The following is a 22,119-nucleotide window of genomic DNA, read 5'->3' as shown; positions in this document are numbered from 1 at the left end:
TAGAGAGATACAAAGTTACATTGTTTATAAACATCGATCAGACAGGAGATAGAGATACAAAGTAACATTGTTTATAAACATCCATCAGACGGGAGATGGAGAGATACAAAGTAACATTGTTTATAAACATCAATCAGATGGGAGATAGAGAGATACAAAGTAACATTGTTTATAAACATCGATCAGATGGGAGATAGAGGGATACAAAGTAACATTGTTTATAAACATCGATCAGACGGGGGATGGAGAGACACAAAGTAACATTGTTTATAAACATCGATCAGATGGGAGATAGAGATACAAAGTAACATTGTTTATAAACATCGATCAGACGGGAGATAGAGAGATACAAAGTAACATTGTTTATAAACATCGATCAGACGGGAGATGGAGAGATACAAAGTAACATTGTTTATAAACATCGATCAGACGGGAGAGAGAGATACAAAGTAACATTGTTTATAAACATCCATCAGACGGGAGATAGAGATACAAAGTAACATTGTTTATAAACATCGATCACACAGGAGATAGAGATACAAAGTAACATTGTTTATAAACATCGATCAGACGGGAGATAGAGAGATACAAAGTAACATTGTTTATAAACATCGATCAGACGGGAGATGGAGAGATACAAAGTAACATTGTTTATAAACATCGATCAGACGGGAGAGAGATACAAAGTAACATTGTTTATAAACATCGATCAGACGGGAGATAGAGAGATACAAAGTAACATTGTTTATAAACATCGATCAGACGGGAGATAGAGAGATACAAAGTAACATTGTTTATAAACATCGATCGGACGGGAGATGGAGAGATACAAAGTAACATTGTTTATAAACATCGATCGGACGGGAGATGGAGAGATACAAAGTAACATTGTTTATAAACATCGATCGGACGGGGGATGGAGAGATACAAAGTAACATTGTTTATAAACATCGATCGGACGGGGGATGGAGAGATACAAAGTAACATTGTTTATAAAGATCGATGAGACGGGAGATAGAGAGATACAAAGTAACATTGTTTATAAACATCGATCAGACGGGAGATGGAGAGATACAAAGTAACATTGTTTATAAACATCGATCAGACGGGAGATGGAGAGATACAAAGTAACATTGTTTATAAACATCGATCAGACGGGAGATGGAGAGATACAAAGTAACATTGTTTATAAACATCGATCAGACGGGAGATGGAGAGATACAAAGTAACATTGTTTATAAACATCGATCAGACAGGAGATAGAGATACAAAGTAACATTGTTTATAAACATCGATCAGACAGGAGATAGAGATACAAAGTAACATTGTTTATAAACATCGATCAGACGGGAGATGGAGGGATACAAAGTAACATTGTTTATAAACATCGATCAGACAGGAGATAGAGATACAAAGTAACATTGTTTATAAACATCGATCAGACGGGAGATGGAGGGATACAAAGTAACATTGTTTATAAACATCGATCAGACGGGAGATAGAGATACAAAGTAACATTGTTTATAAACATCGATCAGACGGGGGATAGAGAGATACAAAGTAACGTTGTTTATAAACATCGATCAGACGGGAGATAGAGATACAAAGTAACGTTGTTTATAAACATCGATCAGACGGGGGATAGAGAGATACAAAGTAACGTTGTTTATAAACATCGATCAGACGGGGGATAGAGAGATACAAAATAACATCGTTTATAAAGATCGATCAGACGGGAGATAGAGATACAAAGTAACATTGTTTATAAACATCGATCAGACGGGAGATACAAAGTAACATTGTTTATAAACATCGATCAGACGGGAGATGGAGAGATACAAAGTAACATTGTTTATAAACATCGATCAGACGGGAGATGGAGAGATAGCTAGATGAAGGTTTGATCTAGGTCAGTGTGAGGGTTAGAGTTAGCTCAGGGTCAAAGGTCACAGTCAGCATCCTTTCATTAGGATAAAAAAGCTTAATTTGCCAGTTAATGACATTTCATTGCCAGTTTCTTAAAAAATAAAAAAAGAACTCAGACCCATCCAAAGGCCCCTCAAATATTTTCAGGGGATCTTCGGAGGGGGTCTGTCTGCCTTTTTTTACATAGAAGCCAGCAGGAAAATGTCATTTGCGAGCAAAGAAAAAAAGATACAGTTTCATTTACTGGCAAACGACATTTCACTGCTGGTTTCTTAGAAAAAAGAATAAAATAAAACACAGACCCATCCTAAGGTCCCTCAGATATTTTTAGGGACCTTTAAAGGGGTCTGTGTGCCTTTTTTTTTTAAATAGAAACCAGCAGGAAAATGTCATTTGCCAGTAGGAAAAAAGATACAGTTAAATTTTCAAGCAAATTACATTTCACTGCCGGTTTTTAAAGGAAAAAAAAAAAAAAAAACAACGACCCATCCAATGACACCCTCTAAAAATTTTTGGGAATCTTTAGAGGTGGTCTTTTTCCTTTTTTTTTAAATAGAAGGCAACAGGGAAATGTCATTTGCCAGCAAGAAAAAAAAGATACAGTTTAATTATCCAGCAAATTACATTTCACTGCGGTTTCTTAAAAAAAATAAAAAAGGACTCAGACCCATCCAAAAACCCCTCTAATATTTTCCGGGGATCTTTAGACGGGTAAATTTTTTTTTTTTTTTAAATAGAAGCCAACAGGGAAATGTAATTTACCAGTAAGAAAAAAAAGATACAGTTTAATTTTCCAGCAAATGACATTTCACTGCTGGTTTCTTAAAAAATAAAAAAAGGACGCAGACCCATCCAAAGGCCCCTCAAATATATTAAGGGACCTTTAAAGGGGTCTGTGTGCCTTTTTTTTAAAATAGAAACCAGCAGGAAAATGTCATTTGCCAGTAAGAAAAAAGATACAGTTTAATTTACAAGCATATTACATTTCACTGCCGTTTTAAAAAAAAAAAAAAAAAAAAGGACACAGATCCATCCAATGACACCCTCTAATATTTTCGGAATTTTTAGAGGGTTTTTTTTTCTTTTTAAATAGAAGCCAACAGGGAAATGTCATTTGCTGGCAAGAAAAAAAAAGATACAGTTTAATTATCCAGAAAATGACATTTCACTGCAATTTCTTAAACAAATAAAAAAAGAACGCAGACACATCCAAAAAAACCCCTCAAATATTTTCCGGGGATCTTTAGCGGTGGTCTTTTTACTTTTTTTTAAATAGAAGCCAACAGGGAAATGTCATTTGCCAGCAAAAAAAAAAAATACAGTTTAGTTTCCAGCAAATGACATTTCCCTGCCGGTTTCTTAAAAAAAAAAAAAAAACACACAGACCCATCTAAAGACCCTTCAAATGTTTTCAGGGGATCTTCGGAGGGGGACTGCCTGCCTTTTTGTAAATAGAAGCCAGCAGGGAAATGTCATTTGACAGCGACTTAAAAGTATTTCTCCTTTGTAAAGGTAAAAAAATCCCCGCTGCCAACCAAATGGAATTTTTATTTTTTTACTCACCCCTAATTAGGACAACAGAAACAGAAAAGGACTACAGAAACCCCCCCCCCCCCCCCTCCTCTTCTCCCTAGCATAGAGGGGCGGGGTCAACTCAACGGATTTCTGGCATTTACATCTTGAAATTAAAAATGGCGGGCAGAGTCAACGATATTCTTCCCATGATTCCAAATCACGCTGAAATCACGCCAAAAGGCACGATGAGCATTTATACATTCTCAATGGCACCCCAAAAGTAGTGCGATTTTACCGCCATTGTCGCAGGCAAAACGCCTGTATATCCCACATGGAAGAAAAATATATTTGAAATATATTTGAAATATATTTTAAAAATATTCTTCCCAAATATATTGACATGTATTTGAAGTACTACAATTTTGGCCGTATTCAATATATTTCAAAGTATATTTAAAAAAAAATATATATATATATATATATACAGTCAGGTCCATAAATATTGGGACATCTACACAATTCTAACATTGTTGGCTCTATACACCACCACAATGGATTTGAAATGAAACAAACAAGATTTGCTTTAACTGCAGACTGTCAGCTTTAATTTGAGGGTATTTACATCCAAATCAGGTGAACGGTGTAGGAATTACAACAGTTTGCATATGTGCCTCCCACTTGTTAAGGGACCAAAATTAATGGGACAATTGGCTTCTCAGCTGTTCCATGGCCAGGTGTGTGTTATTCCCTCATTATCCCAATTACAATGAGCAGATAAAAGGTCCAGAGTTCATTTCAAGTGTGCTATTTGCATTTGGAATCTGTTGCTGTCAACTCTCAAGATGAGATCCAAAGAGCTGTCACTATCAGTGAAGCCATCATTAGGCTGGAAAAACAAAACAAACCCATCAGAGAGATAGCAGAAACATTAGGCGTGGCCAAAACAACTGTTTGGAACATTCTTAAAAAGAAGGAACGCACCGGTGAGCTCAGCAACACCAAAAGACCCGGAAGACCACGGAAAACAACTGTGGTGGATGAGCGAAGAATTCTTTCCCTGGTGAAGAAAACACCCTTCACAACAGTTGGCCAGATCAAGAACACTCTCCAGGAGGTAGGTGTATGTGTGTCAAAGTCACCAATCAAGAGAAGACTTCACCAGAGTGAATACAGAGGGTTCACCACAAGATGGAAACCATTGGTGAGCCTCAAACACAGGAAGGCCAGATTAGAGTTTGCCAAACGACATGTAAAAAAGCCTTCACAGTTCTGGAACATCATCCTATGGACAGATGAGACCGACATCAACTTGTACCAGAGTGATGGGAAGAGAAGAGTATGGAGAAGGAACTGCTCATGGTCCTCAGCATACCACCTCATCAGTGATCATGGTGGTGGTAGTGTCATGGCGTGGGCATGTATGGCTGCCAATGGAACTGCTTCTCTTGTATTTATTGATGATGTGACGGCTGACAGAAGCAGCCGGATGAATTGTGAAGTGTTTCAGGAATATTATCGGCTCATATTCAGCCAAATGCTTCACAACTCATTGGACGCTTCACAGTGCAGATGGACAATGACCCAAAGCAGACTGCAAAAGCCACCAAAGAAGTGGAATGTTCTGCAATGGCCAAGTCAATCACCTGACCTGAATCCGATGGAGCATTTCACTTGCTGAAGACAAAACTGAAGGGAAAATGCCCCAAGAACAAGCAGGAACTGAAGACAGTTGCAGTAGAGGCCTGGCAGAGCATCACCAGGGATGACACCCAGCGTCTGGTGATGTCTATGCGTTCCACACTTCAGGCTGTCATTGACTGCAAAGGATTTGTAACCAAGTATTAAAAAGTGAAAGTTTGATTTATGATTATTATTCTGTCCCATTACTTTTGGTCCCATAACAAGTGGGAGGCACATATGCAAACTGTTGTACTTCCTACACCGTTCACCTGATGTGGATGTAAATACCCTCAAATTAAAGCTAACAGTCTGCAGTTAAAGCACATCTTGTTCGTTTCATTTCAAATCCATTGTGGTGTATAGAGCCAAAAATGTTAGAATTGTGTCCATGTCCCAATATTTATGGACCTGACTGTATATATACACACACATACTCTGTATGTTGAAATGCATTTTTATTACAAAATACATGAAAAATATTTTTAAAAATACATTTAATCTACATTTTTGGAATGCATTTACAAATATATGTAAAAATAAATGTTGAAATTACTTTTTTATGTTATTTTTCATAAATCTTGTAATATTTAAAAAACACATTTCAACATGCAGTGTGTATATATATATATATATATATATATATTTTTATATATTTATCATATATTTTTTATCATAGAAAAAAGTCATTTCAAAATATATTTTTTCATATATTTGTAAATGCATTCCAAAAATGTAGATTAATTGTATTTTTAAAGACATTCAGTATATTTGAAATGTATTTTCAAAAATATTTTTCATATATTTTTTGACATATAAAAAAGTCATTTCAACATTTTTACATATATTTGTAAATGCATTCCAAAAATGTAGAATAAATGTATTTTTAAAGACATACAGTATGTTTGAAATTTATTTTTTAATAAAAACGAATTTCAACATGCGCTATATATGAATATAAATAAATATATATAAATATAAAAAAAAATATTAATATAATATATATTATATATAAAATATAATATATATATATAATAATATAATAGTATTATAATATATATATATATTATATATTGTAATAAAAACGCATTTCAACATGCAGTATATATATATATATATTTCTTGAAATATACTGAATATGGCTAAAATTGTAGTATTTCAAATATATGTCAATATACTTGGGAAGAATATTTTTAAAATAAATTTCAAATATATTTTTCTGCCATGTAGGATGCCCCTCCCCCTCAGAAAAAAAATAAAAAGTCGCAAGCGAGAAATCAAAGGGCGAATGGGGCCTAAAACAAAATTCTTTCAATGGGAAATTTCTCAGACAAAAAAGGGAGGCGGGGCCGGTGCGAGGATTTTTGTCTACGCAGGCCGAGTTTAGGGAACAGAAGGAGATAAATCTGAATCCCCAGCATGTGGCATAGGATTTGGATTTTACCGCTCCCCCTTCCTAAAGTGGTGGCCTAAGGCAGCTGCCTAAGCAGCTCTATGCTGGCCCTGAAGGAAGCCAATGAGAAACGTTCACTGTGGGGTATACAGTTCATGGCCTTTAAAAAGATTGAAAATCGCTTTTGACATTCCATCACCATGTTAGTGCTTGTAGGAGGTCTCTACTGTAAATGTCTTCCATTAAAGTGTTCCTGAACCCCCAACAGTACAATCAGTCTGTAGATGCAGCAAAGCGTGCTTGTTATACTCACTGTGGAACCTAAGAGGTTGATCCTCCGCACTGTGTAAAAAGGCTGTTTGATCCTATCTTCTCTGATCCTCCCCTTCTTCTACTGTCCCCTATCCATCTGCTGATAGAACAGAGCGGATATAGTGAATGCGGGGTCCTGGGAGAGCGGATATAGTGAATGCGGGGTCTGGGGAGAGCGGATATGGTGAATGTGGGGTCCGGGGAGAGCGGATATAGTGAATGAGGGGTCAGGGGAGAGCGGATATAGTGAATGCGGGGTCCGGGGAGAGCGGATATAGTAAACGCGGGGTCCGGGGAGAGCGGATATAGTGAATGTGGGGTCCGGGGAGAGGGGATATAGTGAATGCGGGGTCCGGGGAGAGCGGATACAGTGAATGCGGGGTCCGGGGAGAGCGGATATAGTGAATGCGGGGTCCGGAGAGAGCGGATATAGTGAATGCGGGGTCCGGGGAGAGCAGATATAGTGAATGTGGGGTCCGGGGAGAGCGGATATAGTGAATGCGGGGTCCGGGGAGAGCGGATATAGTGAATGCGGGGTCCGGGGAGAGAGGATATAGCGAATGCTGGGTCCGGGGAGAGCGGATATAGTGAATGCGGGGTCCGGGGAGAGCGGATACAGTGAATGCGGGGTCCGGGGAGAGCGGATATAGTGAATGCGGGGTCCGGGGAGAGCGGATATAGTGAATGCGGGGTCCGGGGAGAGCGGATATAGTGAATGCGGGGTCCGGGGAGAGCGGATATAGTGAATGCGGGGTCCGGGGAGAGCAGATATAGTGAATGCGGGGTCCGGGGAGAGAGCATACAGTGAATGCGGGGTCCGGTGAGAGCGGATATAGTGAATGCGGGGTCCGGGGAGAGCGGATATAGTGAATGCAGGGTCCGGGGAGAGCGGATATAGTGAATGCGGGGTCCGGTGAGAGCGGATATAGTGAATGCGGGGTCCGGGGAGAGCGGATATAGTGAATGCGGGGTCCGGGGAGAGCGGATATAGTGAATGCGGGGTCTGGGGAGAGCGGACATAGTGAATGCAGTGAATGTGGAGATACACGAGGTTTCCAATCTCACACTACTAGATATCTGGTATTCTGACATCAGACCCCACTGTACACCCCCCCCCCCACACACACTGTCCAGCCCGTCTCTATGCACACATTGCTGTAGGTCCACATGGCCAGTTACTGGTCCTCTACGCTCATCCGGTGTAGCTCTGCTGTCAATCACTAGTCAGTCTGACTGACGGCACGCCGGGCCACCCACGTGTGCAGACACGGATCACACATACTGTGCCGGGCTACACGGGAATGCACATGTGCAGACGGTTCACACGAGACAAGAAAAAAAACAAGAAGGATGACAGGCCCTCTTTGTAAGCAACTGCTGTCTAGGTTTCCCCCACTTTACTGATAGCAAAGTGAAAAAAAATGTAAAAAAGTGTGTAGGGGGGGGGGGAGGGGGATATACTGTGAAGAAAAAAAGTACTTTGTGGAAACATAGGATGCCAATTTAGAGGCGAAAAATGGAATTCTTTACAAATTGATTATTAAAGTTCTCGGTATTGGAAATTATTCTTGTGTGTATATGGGGGGGGGGGGGGGGGGCAGAACAATATAATAAAAAATAAATACATAAATAAATAAAACAGCAATTATTATGACGATCATTTATGTCCAGACTCTATTTATCCACTTGCAATGGAGACTACTAGGGACTGGGCAAACACACCTGATCCACCGTTGTCACCGTGGGGAAAACAGCTCTGAGAAATGCCACGCGGCCATCCCTGGAGTCTATTTAGATAGGAATTGGGTGCAAAGAGGTTGCAAGAGATCAGCAGCACTGACATGTAGCAAAGGAGGAAAAATTATGGCATTCTGCATATTTTCAGTGGTAGAATATTGCTGGTAATGCAGACTACAAGGGACCGGGCAAACACACACTGTCCACCGTTGTCACTGTCGAGAAAACAGCCCTGAGAAATGCCACGCGGCCATCCCTGGAGTCTATGTAAACAGGAATTGGGTGCAAAGAGGTTGCAAGAGATCAGCAGCACTGACATGTAGCAAAGGAGGAAAAATGGTGCCGCTGCACATATCTTCAGTGGTAGAACATCGCTGGCATTGCGGACTACAAGGGACTGGGCAAAAACACCTGATTTATCGTTGTCACCGTCGGGAAAACAGCCCTGAGAAATTCCAAGCGGCCATCTCTGGAGTCTATGTAGACAGGAATTAGGTGCAAAGAGGTTGCAAGAGATCAGCAGCACTTACATATGGTGCCGCTGTGAATATCTTCAGTGGTAGAACACCGCTGGCATTGCAGACTACAAGGGACTGGGCAAACACACCTGATCTACCGTTGTCACCGTCGGGAAAGCTCCCTTGAGAAATGCCATGCAGCCATCCCTGGAGTCTATGTGGACAGGAATTGGGTGCAAAAAAAGGACGCAGGAAATCAGTAGCACTGGCATGCAACAGAGGAAAAAATGCCGCCACTGTGCATATCTTCCATGGTAGAACCTTGAAGGAGCCCTTAATGAAATGAATTAAAAATGACGCAATACTTCAGAGCCATACATCATCGGTCCCTTTATCAATGTCGCTGCCTGCCTGGTGGTGGGGCTGATGCGTGGCTCCAAAACCTTCCATCATTTGTGGTTGAAAAAGGGATCCTTTTTAGAGCATTCGATGGGCCGGGGATAATCTACCATTGAACTTTTGCAGATTGAGGCACAAGGTCAAAACTACGTGAAGGCCAAGTGACAGATGAGTAGAAGATCCCGAAAAAAAATACTTCTCGGAATCAGTTTTTTTCTAGGAACGATGTTTGCTTGGACCACCACATGCTCCATCTTTGAGTATTATCCCTGGACTATGGCATCTCGTTATTTTATTAAGTATGTTACATGAATATAGGACAGAGAAGTGTTTCCATTGGGTGTGGTTCCATGCTGACCATTAGAAGACCTCAGTGACCAGAAGACTTCTGCTCCATTACTGGCAAATCTTTCATGTCTTTGTTCCTTTACAAGACCCCTGATCTCATGGAGGATGGTTGTCAGGGGTCTCCTGGGGGGGGGGGGGGGCTTCAGAGAAGTGTTTCCATTGGGTGTGTATGTGGGTCCATACTGACCATTAGAAGACATCAATGACTAGAAGACTTCTACTCCATTACTGGCAAATCTTACATGTCTTTGTTCCTTTACAAGAACCCTGATCTCATGGAGGATGGTTGTCAGGAATCTCCTGAGGGGGGGGGGGGGGGGCTTCAGAGAAGTGTTTCCGTTGGGTGTGGATGTGGGTCCATACTGACCATTAGAAGACCTCAATGACTAGAAGACTTCTACTCCATTACTGGCAAATCTTACATGTCTTTGTTCCTTTACAAGAACCCTGATTTCATGAAGGATGGTTGTCAGGAATCTCCTGGGAGGGGGCTTCAGAGAAGTGTTTCCATTGGGTGTGGATGTGGGTCCATACTGACCATTAGAAGACCTCAGTGACCAGAAGACTTCTGCTCCATTACTGGCAAATCTTTCATGTCTTTGTTCCTTTACAAGACCCCTGATCTCATGGAGGATGGTTGTCAGGAATCTCCTGGGGGGGGGGCTTCAGAGAAGTGTTTCCATTGGGTGTGGATGTGGGTCCATACTGACCAATAAAAGACCTCAATGACTAGAAGACTTCTACTCCATTACTGGCAAATCTTACATGTCTTTGTTCCTTTACAAGAACCCTGATCTCATGAAGGATGGTTGTCAGGGGTCTCCTGGGGGGGCTTCAGAGAAGTGTTTCCATTGGGTGTGGATGTGGGTCCATACTGACCATTAGAAGACCTCAATGACTAGAAGACTTCTACTCCATTACTGGCAAATCTTACATGTCTTTGTTCCTTTACAAGAACCCTGATCTCATGGAGGATGGTTGTCAGGAATCTCCTGGGAGGGGGCTTCAGAGAAGTGTTTCCATTGGGTGTGGATGTGGGTCCATACTGACCATTAGAAGACCTCAGTGACCAGAAGACTTCTACTCCATTACTGGCAAATCTTACATGTCTTTGTTCCTTTACAAGAACCCTGATCTCATGGAGGATGGTTGTCAGGGGTCTCCTGGGGGGGGGGGGCCTTCAGAGAAGTGTTTCCATTGGGTGTGGATGTGGGTCCATGCTGACCATTAGAAGACCTCAATGACTAGAAGACTTCTACTCCATTACTGGCAAATCTTACATGTCTTTGTTCCTTTACAAGAACCCTGATCTCATGAAGGATGGTTGTCAGGGGTCTCCTGAGGGGGCTTCAAATCCCTCAATCTCTCAACACCTGCTGACACGCCGCCAGGTCTCCCGGGAGGAGGCTGTAACCATACCTTGCCTGGCCAAACATGAACTGTGCTCCTCGGCGGACCCCTATCTGTGATGGAGCGGCCTTTGAAAAATATACAGGGCTTCCTGCCAGCCCTGACTCAATGGGTCTCATGTGCTGAGCAAATATTGTGTGGGAGCCTCGCACATCTGTCAGGGATAATTTATTACACGTCACTCAGAAGGCATCTGTTCACGCCAAGCTCTCATTTATTTGCTCTGTCTCATCTGTACGCCAGCGGCTGGTCACCTGTGTCCGGGGCTCACTGCAACTTCTCACACTCTACAGAACTCGACCTCAGCTTGCTACATTGTCCTACCAGGACTTCTTTGCACGTCGTTGCACCGATCTTTGTAGATGGCTCTGTTTTAAATATCATGCTGTGTTCAGCAGTGCTGTCCATTGCTGGTCAACCTTTTGCATCTCCAAGAAATTTAGCAGATGGCAATCTTGAAGTCTTAGGTGGATCCTCTGGGCCACCAGGGGTGGTAGCAAGAAGAACAGACACTAAAGATGTTTAGAACGGCACATAGTAGAAGCATCAGCAGACTGATGATCAGATGAGGTTCAACAAAAGAATCCTGAAGAGCCTACCTCGTATAGACAGAAACGGGAGGTCGATTGCGGTATTACATTTTCCGAGGAGGACTGAGAATCCATGGTTGATACTATACGTAGGGGCTCTAGATCTCTCTCAGTCCATGAGACGGCCCTTAAAGTCTGGTATTATACCCCTTCTAGACTACATATCGTGTTTCCAGGAACGTCACACCTCTGTTTTAGGGTCTGTGGCCTTGCTGGTACCCTGGTGCATATGTGTTGGGTTTGCCCTGGTCTCTCCTTGATCTAGCGTAGAGTTTCTGAGGTGGCCTCTGCCTTGGCGGATGCTCCGGTAAATCTGTCTATGCAACTTTGCTTACTGGGTGCTCCCATTTCGGGTTCCCAGTCAACGCCATGAGGCTAATTCATACGATCTGTGTCTCCACCACTGCTCTTCATCGGAAGTCACCGGTTGTCCTCTGTTTTGCGGAGAGTCGATATGGGATGCTCATGGAACGTATTCAATATACAATGCTGGGTAGGATGCGTCTATTCAACAGAAAATGGTGGGATGGTTGGAAAACACATCGGCACTTATTGTTCGATCGATGGTCTTTCATACATTGACTTGTATTGAATCTTTGTTGGTTGTCTGGTTGTTCTGCGTATCTCACTGCCTACCTCATTCACGTACTTGAACTTTATTTTTTCTACGATTGTATTTTATAATACCGCTCACTACTTACGTGCCTTTTTCTTGATGTATACTATACCTCATGAAGTCGTGCCGTTTCTATTGTCTATCTCTCAATAAAAATGTTGGCAAACAAAAAGAATCCTCAAGAGAATCCAGGTTCAAAACCGGTAGACAGAGCGATGACTGATAATAACAGAGGTAACAGGCTGATGCAGATGAGTACAAAGGCATTAAAACAATTCGGAGGAATCATTCAGAGCATGAGCAGTCAGACAGACCCATATCCATGCCTGACCACACAGAGTAACCTGATAACCAGGCATAGACTGAATGTCCAGCAGTCTACTTAAGTATTCCAGTTTAAGGCAGGTGTGAAATACTGAGCAATGCTAAGTAATGACCAGTAGGTGGCACAAGCTGATTGTTATAGCCTCCCAGTTACTGGATTCCTCTTTGTTAAAGAGAATTCATCTTGAAGGTGGGGTGGCACCCATGAATTGCTAAATTATGGAAGCTCTCCAGGCCCTGACTCCAGCCCTGAGGTCTTAATCCAGGCCTACAATTTTCTCAGCTGTGGACTTCTACCCAAAGGGTAGGGCTACAGAAATGACTGACTAGATTATCCCTGGATGGAAGAAATCTGACTAACGTGAAAGCATAGCAAGGTTGTCAGGTAACACACCCCTTCACTGTTGGTGGGATACTAGGGCCAAGATGGCAGAAGGCAACCTATCTAGTGGGTAGGAAGTCTAAATTCAGCCATGACCATGGGGTCACCTGCTAATGTGAATAGAAAAATGGAAGATCAGTAACTTCTATGGGCTGTGGGGGCCCTTATCGGAAATCAACTTGGCTGGGATTGACTAGGGGAAGGGATAGACGCCCCCAAATAAATTAAACAGGCGTCCATTTTAGCACCAACTCTAAACAATCGTCCAGCCCAGCACATTGGGTTCTAGCTAAGGTCCCAGACTTCAAACAGCCACCAGCTTGATAGAAGAATTAAAACAGAATTGAGCTCCTTTTTTCATTCCTGGTTTACAAGGCAAAGGTAATACACAGACCTCTCTTGAGATCTAGCGCATGGCCCTCAGCATCTCTGGATTTTGCCACTGCCAATCAGGAGACAGCTTAAACCCTTAAACGATGAAGCAACCCATGAATTTGAGCAGCACCTTACAAGGCCTAAGCCAAACCTTTTACTATCACTGTCTCCGTCTCCTCCATGTTCCTGTGTTCCTCAGATCCTGTGGCCTCTGTGCTCTAGCGCTCTTCAGTAGACCTCTATGTCTCCTCAAGTGCCCAAGGGTCTCCAAGTGTGACTCCAGCTCACCTCTGTGTGCCTCCTTGCCACCAAGTGTACTCCCTGTGCCACCAGTGCGCCTCTGTGAGTTTGCGATTGGCCATGTGTTGGTGCCACACTTCTCAAGCTCCTGCCCCGCTTCTTCTTGGAAACGCCAACAACCCACTGCTGGTAGATGAAAGCCTTCACCATATTGTGCCCAAATACTGGCCATGGGCCTGCTCATGATATCCCTGGCCTTGGGGTTTAACAGTAAAGAAGAAAGGGATGTCCACATTCGGGGTGACTAAAGCTGCTTCTTCTGGGTGTTGAACTACCTCGATTGGGGCTTCATCTCTGTTAAGGGCCCTTGGCAGCAGCTGACTACATCCAACTGGCCCTGGGGTATTCAGTTCCCATGCCCCACCTCACTAGGCTCCTCCCAGCACTAGCGTATATATGGGCACTACCTCCACCCATTACATCACTAGATGAAGATTTTCACTAAAAGCGGCCTAACGCCCAATTCCATAATTCCCTCTACCACACCATATCGGAAACAGAACCACCAAGTGGCACAAAAGCTTGCCTGCCTACAAGCTTCCCTGTTCCAAAGAGTTTTTCTGTGCCTCCAGTACATTCCTGTGCGCTTTTGTGTCTCCGAGGGCTACAAAATGCCACCAGCGCACCTCTGTGTGCTGCCATGTCTCCAAGTGTCCCCAGTGTCCTCCTGTCTGCCTCTGTGCTACCCAGTGCACCTCTGTGTGTTGCCAAGTCTCCAGATATCCCTGGTGTCCCTCTCTGTGTCTCCAAGTGCTATCCTGTGCCACCTGTGCTCCTCTGTGTGCCACCATGTCTCCAAGTATTCCCAGTGTCCCCCTTTGCACCTTTGTGTCTCCAAGTGCTACTCAGTGCCTTCAGTGCTACTCTGTGTGCCAGCATGTGTCCAAGTACCCCTGGTGTCCCCCCTGTGTGCCTCTGTTTCACCAAGTGCTATGAGTGCACCTCTGTGTGTTGCCGTGTCTCCAAGTATCCATGCTGTCCCCCTGCGTGCCTCTGCTTCTCCAAGTCCTCCCCAGTGTCACCAGTGCACCTCTGTGTGCCACCATGTCTCCATGTATCTGCAGCGTCCCCCTGTGTGCCTCTGTGTTTCCAAGTGCTCCCCAGCACCACTAGTGTACCTCTGTGTGTTGCCAAGTCTCCAGGTATCCCTGGTGTTCCCTGCCTGCCTCTGTGTCTCCAAGTACTAACCTGTACCACCAGTGCAGCTCTGTGTGCCAGCATGTCTCCAAGTATTCCCAGTGTCTCCCTTTGCACCTTTGTGTCTCCAAGTGCTACTCAGTGCCTTCGGTGCTCCTCTGTGTGCCACCATGTGTCCAAGTACCCCTGGTGTCCCCCTGTGTGCCTCTGTTTCACCAAGTGCTACCAGTGCACCTCTGTGTGTTGCCGTGTCTCCAAGTATCCATGCTATCCCCCTGCGTGCCTCTGTTTCTCCAAATGCTCCCCAGTGTCACCAGTGGACCTCTGTGTGCCACCATGTTTCCAAGTATCCCCAATGTTCCCCCGGGTGCCTCTGTATTTCCAAGTGCTCCCCAGCACCACCAGTGCACTTCTGTGTGTCACCATATCTCCAAGTACCCCTGGTGTCCCCCCTACGTGCCTTGGTGTCTCCAAGTACAACCCTGTTCCTCCAGCTCCCCGTGTGCCCCAGTGACTTCCATGTCCCGACGCCATCTCTAATTTTCTGCAGTTGATTGGCCTGCTAAGCTCCTCCAGCAGTACCTAATGCTCCCTCCACCCTCAAGTAAGCCCCTATAATTACTAGGACTGTCCTTTTCACAGCGGATACAGACCATGGTCCATGAAATCTATGGGCTGCTTATTTGAGACCACCATCTCCATGTGGGCAGAGCACCTAAAGGGACGGAGTTGTCTGGCCATCTTCTCCTGGAGTCGTTCAGCTGGACTCTGCCATGTTGTTGGGTGGAAGCTGGAGGTCCCAGAGAATGTTCGTGTACAGAGAGGAGCGTTTGTTTTTGCATTCCTAAAGTTTTGTGCCCAGAGTTCCACCATAACGAGCTGAGAACTCGCTGATCTTTACCTTCCCCCCTCCAGGAATAACATTTAACTCCTTCCTGAAGCAGCTGAGAACTTTATATATCTCCATATTTCTTATCCGCCACAGCCCGGTGGAAATGGTGTAACAATATTTTATTTTATTTCTGCGGTGTTCCCTGGCGGCGTTATGATGCTGTTAAGTTTGTACAGCGTGTTAGCTTTATGGCCCCCTCGTGCCCCGTTTTTTACCTTCCTAAAATCCCGACATCTGGAATAACAGAGCTTGGGAGGCGAAGAGCAGGACTCTGTTTTACTGAACTTGGCACCCTAATAGGGAGACGGGGCTCTGGAATTGTTGCAGGAGCTGTTACAGTGACCAAACATGACCTGCCTCACCGACTACCACACTAACCGCCACACCGACCACCAGACCAACCAAAGGTTGACCATCAACACCTACCTCCACACCAACCACCACACCGTTAGCTGCACTGACCACCACATTGACCAAATATTGTTCACCACACTGAGCAAATGCTGACCACCACAAAGGCCACCACACCAATTCCCACACTGACCAAATATTGACCATCACACCTACAGCCACACTGACCACCACACTGACCAAACGTTGACCATCACACCTACTGCCACACTGACCACCACAGTGACCAAACGTTGACCATCACACCTACTGCCACACTGACCACCACAGTGACCAAACGTTGACCATCAAACCTACTGCCACACCGACTGCCACACCAACCATCACACTGACCAAACGTTGCCCGTCACACCTACAGCCACACTGACCAAACATTGACCATCACACCTACTGCCACACTGACCAAACATTGACCATCACACCTACTGCCACACTGACCACCACAGTGACCAAACGTTGACCATCACACCTACTGCCACACTGACCACTACACCGATCACTACACAAACCAAACGTTGACCATCACACCTACCACTGCACCGACTGCCACACCAACCACCACAATGACCAAACATTGACCGTCACACCTACTGCCACACTGACCAAACATTGACCAAGTGTTAGTGTGTCATTGTTCTGGACCCCCCCAAGTGTCAGTGTGTCATTGTTCTGGACCCCCAAGTGTCAGTGTGTCATTGTTCTGGACCCCAAGTGTAAGTGTGTCATTGTTCTGGACCCCCCCAAGTGTCAGTGTGTCATTGTTCTGGACCCCCAAGTGTCAGTGTGTCATTGTTCTGGAACCCACAAGTGTCAGCGTGTCATTGTACCGGGACCCCCAAGTGTCAGTGTGTCATTATTCCGGGACCCCCAAGTGTCAGTGTGTCATTGTTCTAGGACCCCCAAGTGTCAGTGTGTCATTATTCCGGGACCCCCAAGTGTCAGTGTGTCATTATTCTGGGGCCCCCAAGTGTCAGTGTGTCATTGTTCTGGGACCCCCAAGTGTCAGTGTGTCATTGTTCTGGGGCCCCCAAGTGTCAGTGTGTCATTGTTCTGGACCCCCAAGTGTCAGGGTGTCATTGTTCTGGACCCCCAAGTGTCAGTGTGTCATTGTTCTGCGACCCCCAAGTGTTAGTGTGTCATTGTTCTGGGACCCCCAAATGTCAGTGTGTCATTGTTCTGGACCCCCAAGTGTCAGTGTATCATTGTTCTGGACCCCCCCAAGTGTCAGCATGTCATTGTTCTGGAACCCACAAGTGTCAGCGTGTCATTGTGCCGGGACCCCCAAGTGTCAGTGTGTCATTATTCCGGGACCCCCAAGTGTCAGTGTGTCATTGTTCTGGGCCCCCAAGTGTCAGTGTGTCATTGTTCTAGGACCCCCAAGTGTCAGTGTGTCATTGTTCTGGACCCCCAAGTGTCAGTGTGTCATTATTCTGGGGCCCCCAAGTGTCAGTGTGTCATTGTTCTGGGACCCCCAAGTGTCAGTGTGTCATTGTTCTGGACCCCCAAGTGTCAGGGTGTCATTGTTCTGGACCCCCAAGTGTCAGGGTGTCATTGTTCTGGACCCCCAAGTGTCAGTGTGTCATTGTTCTGCGACCCCCAAGTGTTAGTGTGTCATTGTTCTGGGACCCCCAAATGTCAGTGTGTCATTGTTCTGGACCCCCAAGTGTCAGTGTGTCATTGTTCTGGACCCCCCCAAGTGTCAGCATGTCATTGTTCTGGAACCCACAAGTGTCAGCGTGTCATTGTGCCGGGACCCCCAAGTGTCAGTGTGTCATTATTCCGGGACCCCCAAGTGTCAGTGTGTCATTGTTCTGGGCCCCCAAGTGTCAGTGTGTCATTGTTCTAGGACCCCCAAGTGTCAGTGTGTCATTGTTCTGGACCCCCAAGTGTCAGTGTGTCATTATTCTGGGGCCCCCAAGTGTCAGTGTGTCATTGTTCTGGGACCCCCAAGTGTCAGTGTGTCATTGTTCTGGACCCCCAAGTGTCAGGGTGTCATTGTTCTGGACCCCCAAGTGTCAGGGTGTCATTGTTCTGGACCCCCAAGTGTCAGGGTGTCATTGTTCCGGGACCCCCAAGTGTCAGGGTGTCATTGTTCCGGGACCCCCAAGTGTCAGTGTGTCATTGTTCTGGACCCCCCAAGTGTCAGTGTGTCATTGTTCTGGACCCCCCAAGTGTCAGCGTGTCATTGTTCTGGGACCCCCAAGTGTCAGCGTGTCATTGTTCTGGGACCCCCAAGTGTCAGCGTGTCATTGTTCTGGACCTCCCAAGTGTCAGTGTGTCATTATTCTGGGGCTTCCAAGTGTCAGTGTGTCATTGTTCTGGGACCCCCAAGTGTCAGTGTGTCATTGTTCTGGGACCCCCAAGTGTCAGTGTGTCATTGTTCTGGGGCCCCCAAGTGTCAGTGTGTCATTGTTCTGGGGCCCCCAAGTGTCAGTGTGTCATTGTTCTGGACCCCCAAGTGTCAGGGTGTCATTGTTCTGGACCCCCAAGTGTCAGTGTGTCATTGTTCCGGGACCCCCAAGTGTCAGGGTGTCATTGTTCCGGGACCCCCAAGTGTCAGTGTGTCATTGTTCTGGACCCCCCAAGTGTCAGTGTGTCATTGTTCTGGACCCCCCAAGTGTCAGCGTGTCATTGTTCTGGGACCCCCAAGTGTCAGCGTGTCATTGTTCTGGGACCCCCAAGTGTCAGCGTGTCATTGTTCTGGACCTCCCAAGTGTCAGTGTGTCATTGTTCCAGGACCCCATAGTGTCAGGGTGTCATTGTTCCGGGACCCCCAAGTGTCAGGGTGTCATTGTTCCGGGACCCCCAAGTGTCAGGGTGTCATTGTTCCGGGACCCCCAAGTGTCAGGGTGTCATTGTTCTGGGACCCCCAAGTGTCAGTGTGTCATTGTTCTGGGACCCCCAAGTGTCAGTGTGTCATTGTTCTGGGACCCCCAAGTGTCAGTGTGTCATTGTTCTGGACCCCCAAGTGTCAGTGTGTCATTGTTCTGGACCCCCAAGTGTCAGTGTGTCATTATTCTGGGGCCCCCAAGTGTCAGTGTGTCATTGTTCTGGGACCCCCAAGTGTCAGTGTGTCATTGTTCTGGGGCCCCCAAGTGTCAGTGTGTCATTGTTCTGGACCCCCCAAGTGTCAGCGTGTCATTGTTCTGGGACCCCCAAGTGTCAGCGTGTCATTGTTCTGGGACCCCCAAGTGTCAGCGTGTCATTGTTCTGGACCTCCCAAGTGTCAGTGTGTCATTGTTCCAGGACCCCATAGTGTCAGGGTGTCATTGTTCCGGGACCCCCAAGTGTCAGGGTGTCATTGTTCCGGGACCCCCAAGTGTCAGTGTGTCATTGTTCTGGGACCCCCAAGTGTCAGTGTGTCATTGTTCTGGGACCCCCAAGTGTCAATGTGTCATTGTTCTGGACCCCCAAGTGTCAGTGTGTCATTGTTCTGGACCCCCAAGTGTCAGGGTGTCATTGTTCTGGGACCCCCAAGTGTCAGTGTGTCATTGTTCTGGACCCCCAAGTGTCAGGGTGTCATTGTTTCGGGACCCCCAAGTGTCAGTGTGTCATTGTTCGGGACCCCCAAGTGTCAGTGTGTCATTGTTCTGGACCCCACAAGTGTCAGGGTGTCATTGTTCTGGGACCCCCAAGTGTCAGCGTGTCATTGTTCCGGGACCCCCAAGTGTCAGCGTGTCATTGTTCTGTAACCCCCAAGTGTCAGTATGTCATTGTTCTGGACCCCCCAAGTGTTAGTGTGTCATTGTTCTGGGACCCCCAAATGTCAGGGTGTCATTGTTCTGCGACCCCCAAGTGTCAGTGTGTCATTGTTCTGGACCCCCAAGTGTCAGTGTGTCATTGTTCTGGACCCCCCCAAGTGTCAGTGTGTCATTGTTCTGGACCCCCCCAAGTGTCAGCGTGTCATTGTGCAGGGTCCCCCAAGTGTCAGTGTGTCATTATTCCGGGACCCCCAAGTGTCAGTGTGTCATTGTTCTGGGGCCCCCAAGTGTCAGGGTGTCATTGTTCTGGGACCCCCAAGTGTACGTGTGTCATTGTTCTGGACCCCCAAGTGTCAGGATGTCATTGTTCTGGGACCCCCAAGTGTCAGGGTGTCATTGTTCTGGACCCCCAAGTGTCAGGGTGTCATTGTTCTGGACCCCCAAGTGTCAGGGTGTCATTGTTCTGGGACCCCCAAGTGTCAGGGTGTCATTGTTCTGGGACCCCCAAGTGTCAGGGTGTCATTGTTCTGGACCCCCAAGTGTCAGGGTGTCATTGTTCTGGACCCCCAAGTGTCAGGGTGTCATTGTTCTGGACCCCCAAGTGTCAGGGTGTCATTGTTCTGGGACCCCCAAGTGTCAGTGTGTCATTGTTCTGGGACCCCCAAGTATCAGGGTGTCATTGTTCTGGGACCCCCAAGTGTCAGTGTGTCATTGTTCTGGGACCCCTATTATTATTATTGGGGGCCGGTGTCCCTCCTCCATCAGATGGGAATCCGTGGGACTGACATGACAGTTATGAATCTTGGCACACTTCTCAGGCGTCTGGCAGCTGACACTCGCTGTGTGATGAGACCGGTGGCTCTGGGCGGTGAAGTGGGGATCTATCATCCTCTTTGTCAGCTGCGTCTCCCTCCATCCCTCACACGCTGCAGTAATTAATTCATCCTCAGTCCCGGCGACGGCCTGTGAGGGTCTCTGTCCGCGGTAACCGGAGCCCCTCGGCATGGCGTGCTGATCCCGCTGGATGGGGGACATAGCACACACTTCAGAGTCCTGAGTGCCCAGATCTAAATGTGGAGCCGAGCGGCTGCTGCCAACCCGCCCGGCATGCCGTGCTGAAACAGTGAAATGACTGCGGACGACCCCGCTCGGCGGGTAACGCGATCCCCCCGGTGACCTGCCATGGCTCTTATCAGTTGTGCCCAGAGGAGTCAGCAGGGAGAATCTTCCACAAAGGCGGAGCGCCTCTCACTGGTCACAGCAAGAAACGACTTCATATCGCACATCTGCAGGAAGAAATCCCGGACAAGCCCCCAATATACAGCAACGGTGTCAGTGATCCGAAAAGACTCAGACTGTACATTGTAACGTTGTAGAAGGAGGAGGAGGCATTTCCTCAGTCTCCCCCAGTGATCAGACTGTACATTGTAACTTTGTAGAAGGAGGAGGAGGCATTTCCTCAGTCTCCTCCCCCCAGTGATCAGACTGTACATTGTAACGTTGTAGAAGGAGGAGGAGGCATTTCCTCAGTCTCCCCTCCCCCAGTGATCAGACTGTACATTGTAACGTTGTAGAAGGGGGAGGAGTCATTTCCTCAGTCTCCTCCCCCAGTGATCAGACTGTACATTGTAACTTTGTAGAAGGAGGAGGAGGCATTTCCTCAGTCTCCCCTCCCCCAGTGATCAGACTGTACATTGTAACTTTGTAGAAGGAGGAGGAGGCATTTCCTCAGTCACCCCCTCCCCCAGTGATCAGACTGTACATTGTAACTCTGTAGAAGGAGGAGGAGGCATTTCCTCAGTCTCCCCTCCCCCAGTGATCAGACTGTACATAGTAACCTTGTAGAAGGAGGAGGAGGCATTTCCTCAGTCTCCCCTCCCCCAGTGATCAGACTGCACATTGTAACTTTGTAGAAGGAGGAGTCATTTCCTCAGTCTCCCCGCCCCCAGTGATCAGACTGTACATTGTAACTTTGTAGAAGGAGGAGAAGGCATTTCCTCAGTCTCCCCTCCCCCAGTGATCAGACTGTACATTGTAACTTTGTAGAAGGAGGCATTTCCTCAGTCTTTTACAAGATGTAAAAAGATCAAAATTCAATCAAAACCCCCCCCCCCCGACCTTGGGGGTGTGCTGTTAGGTGGCTGCAGCTTTCAGTGCTGATCATTTCCATCCAATGATGGGTGTCCTTACGTTCCTCACCCATCCCCCGTCCATGT

Source organism: Staurois parvus, unplaced genomic scaffold (genome assembly GCF_062004578.1).
Source record: "Staurois parvus isolate SC_StPar_1 unplaced genomic scaffold, SC_StPar_1.0 ptg001480l, whole genome shotgun sequence".
Lineage (NCBI taxonomy): Eukaryota > Metazoa > Chordata > Amphibia > Anura > Ranidae > Staurois > Staurois parvus.
The sequence above is the reverse complement of the archived record's forward strand: the minus strand, read 5'-3'. Positions refer to the sequence as shown.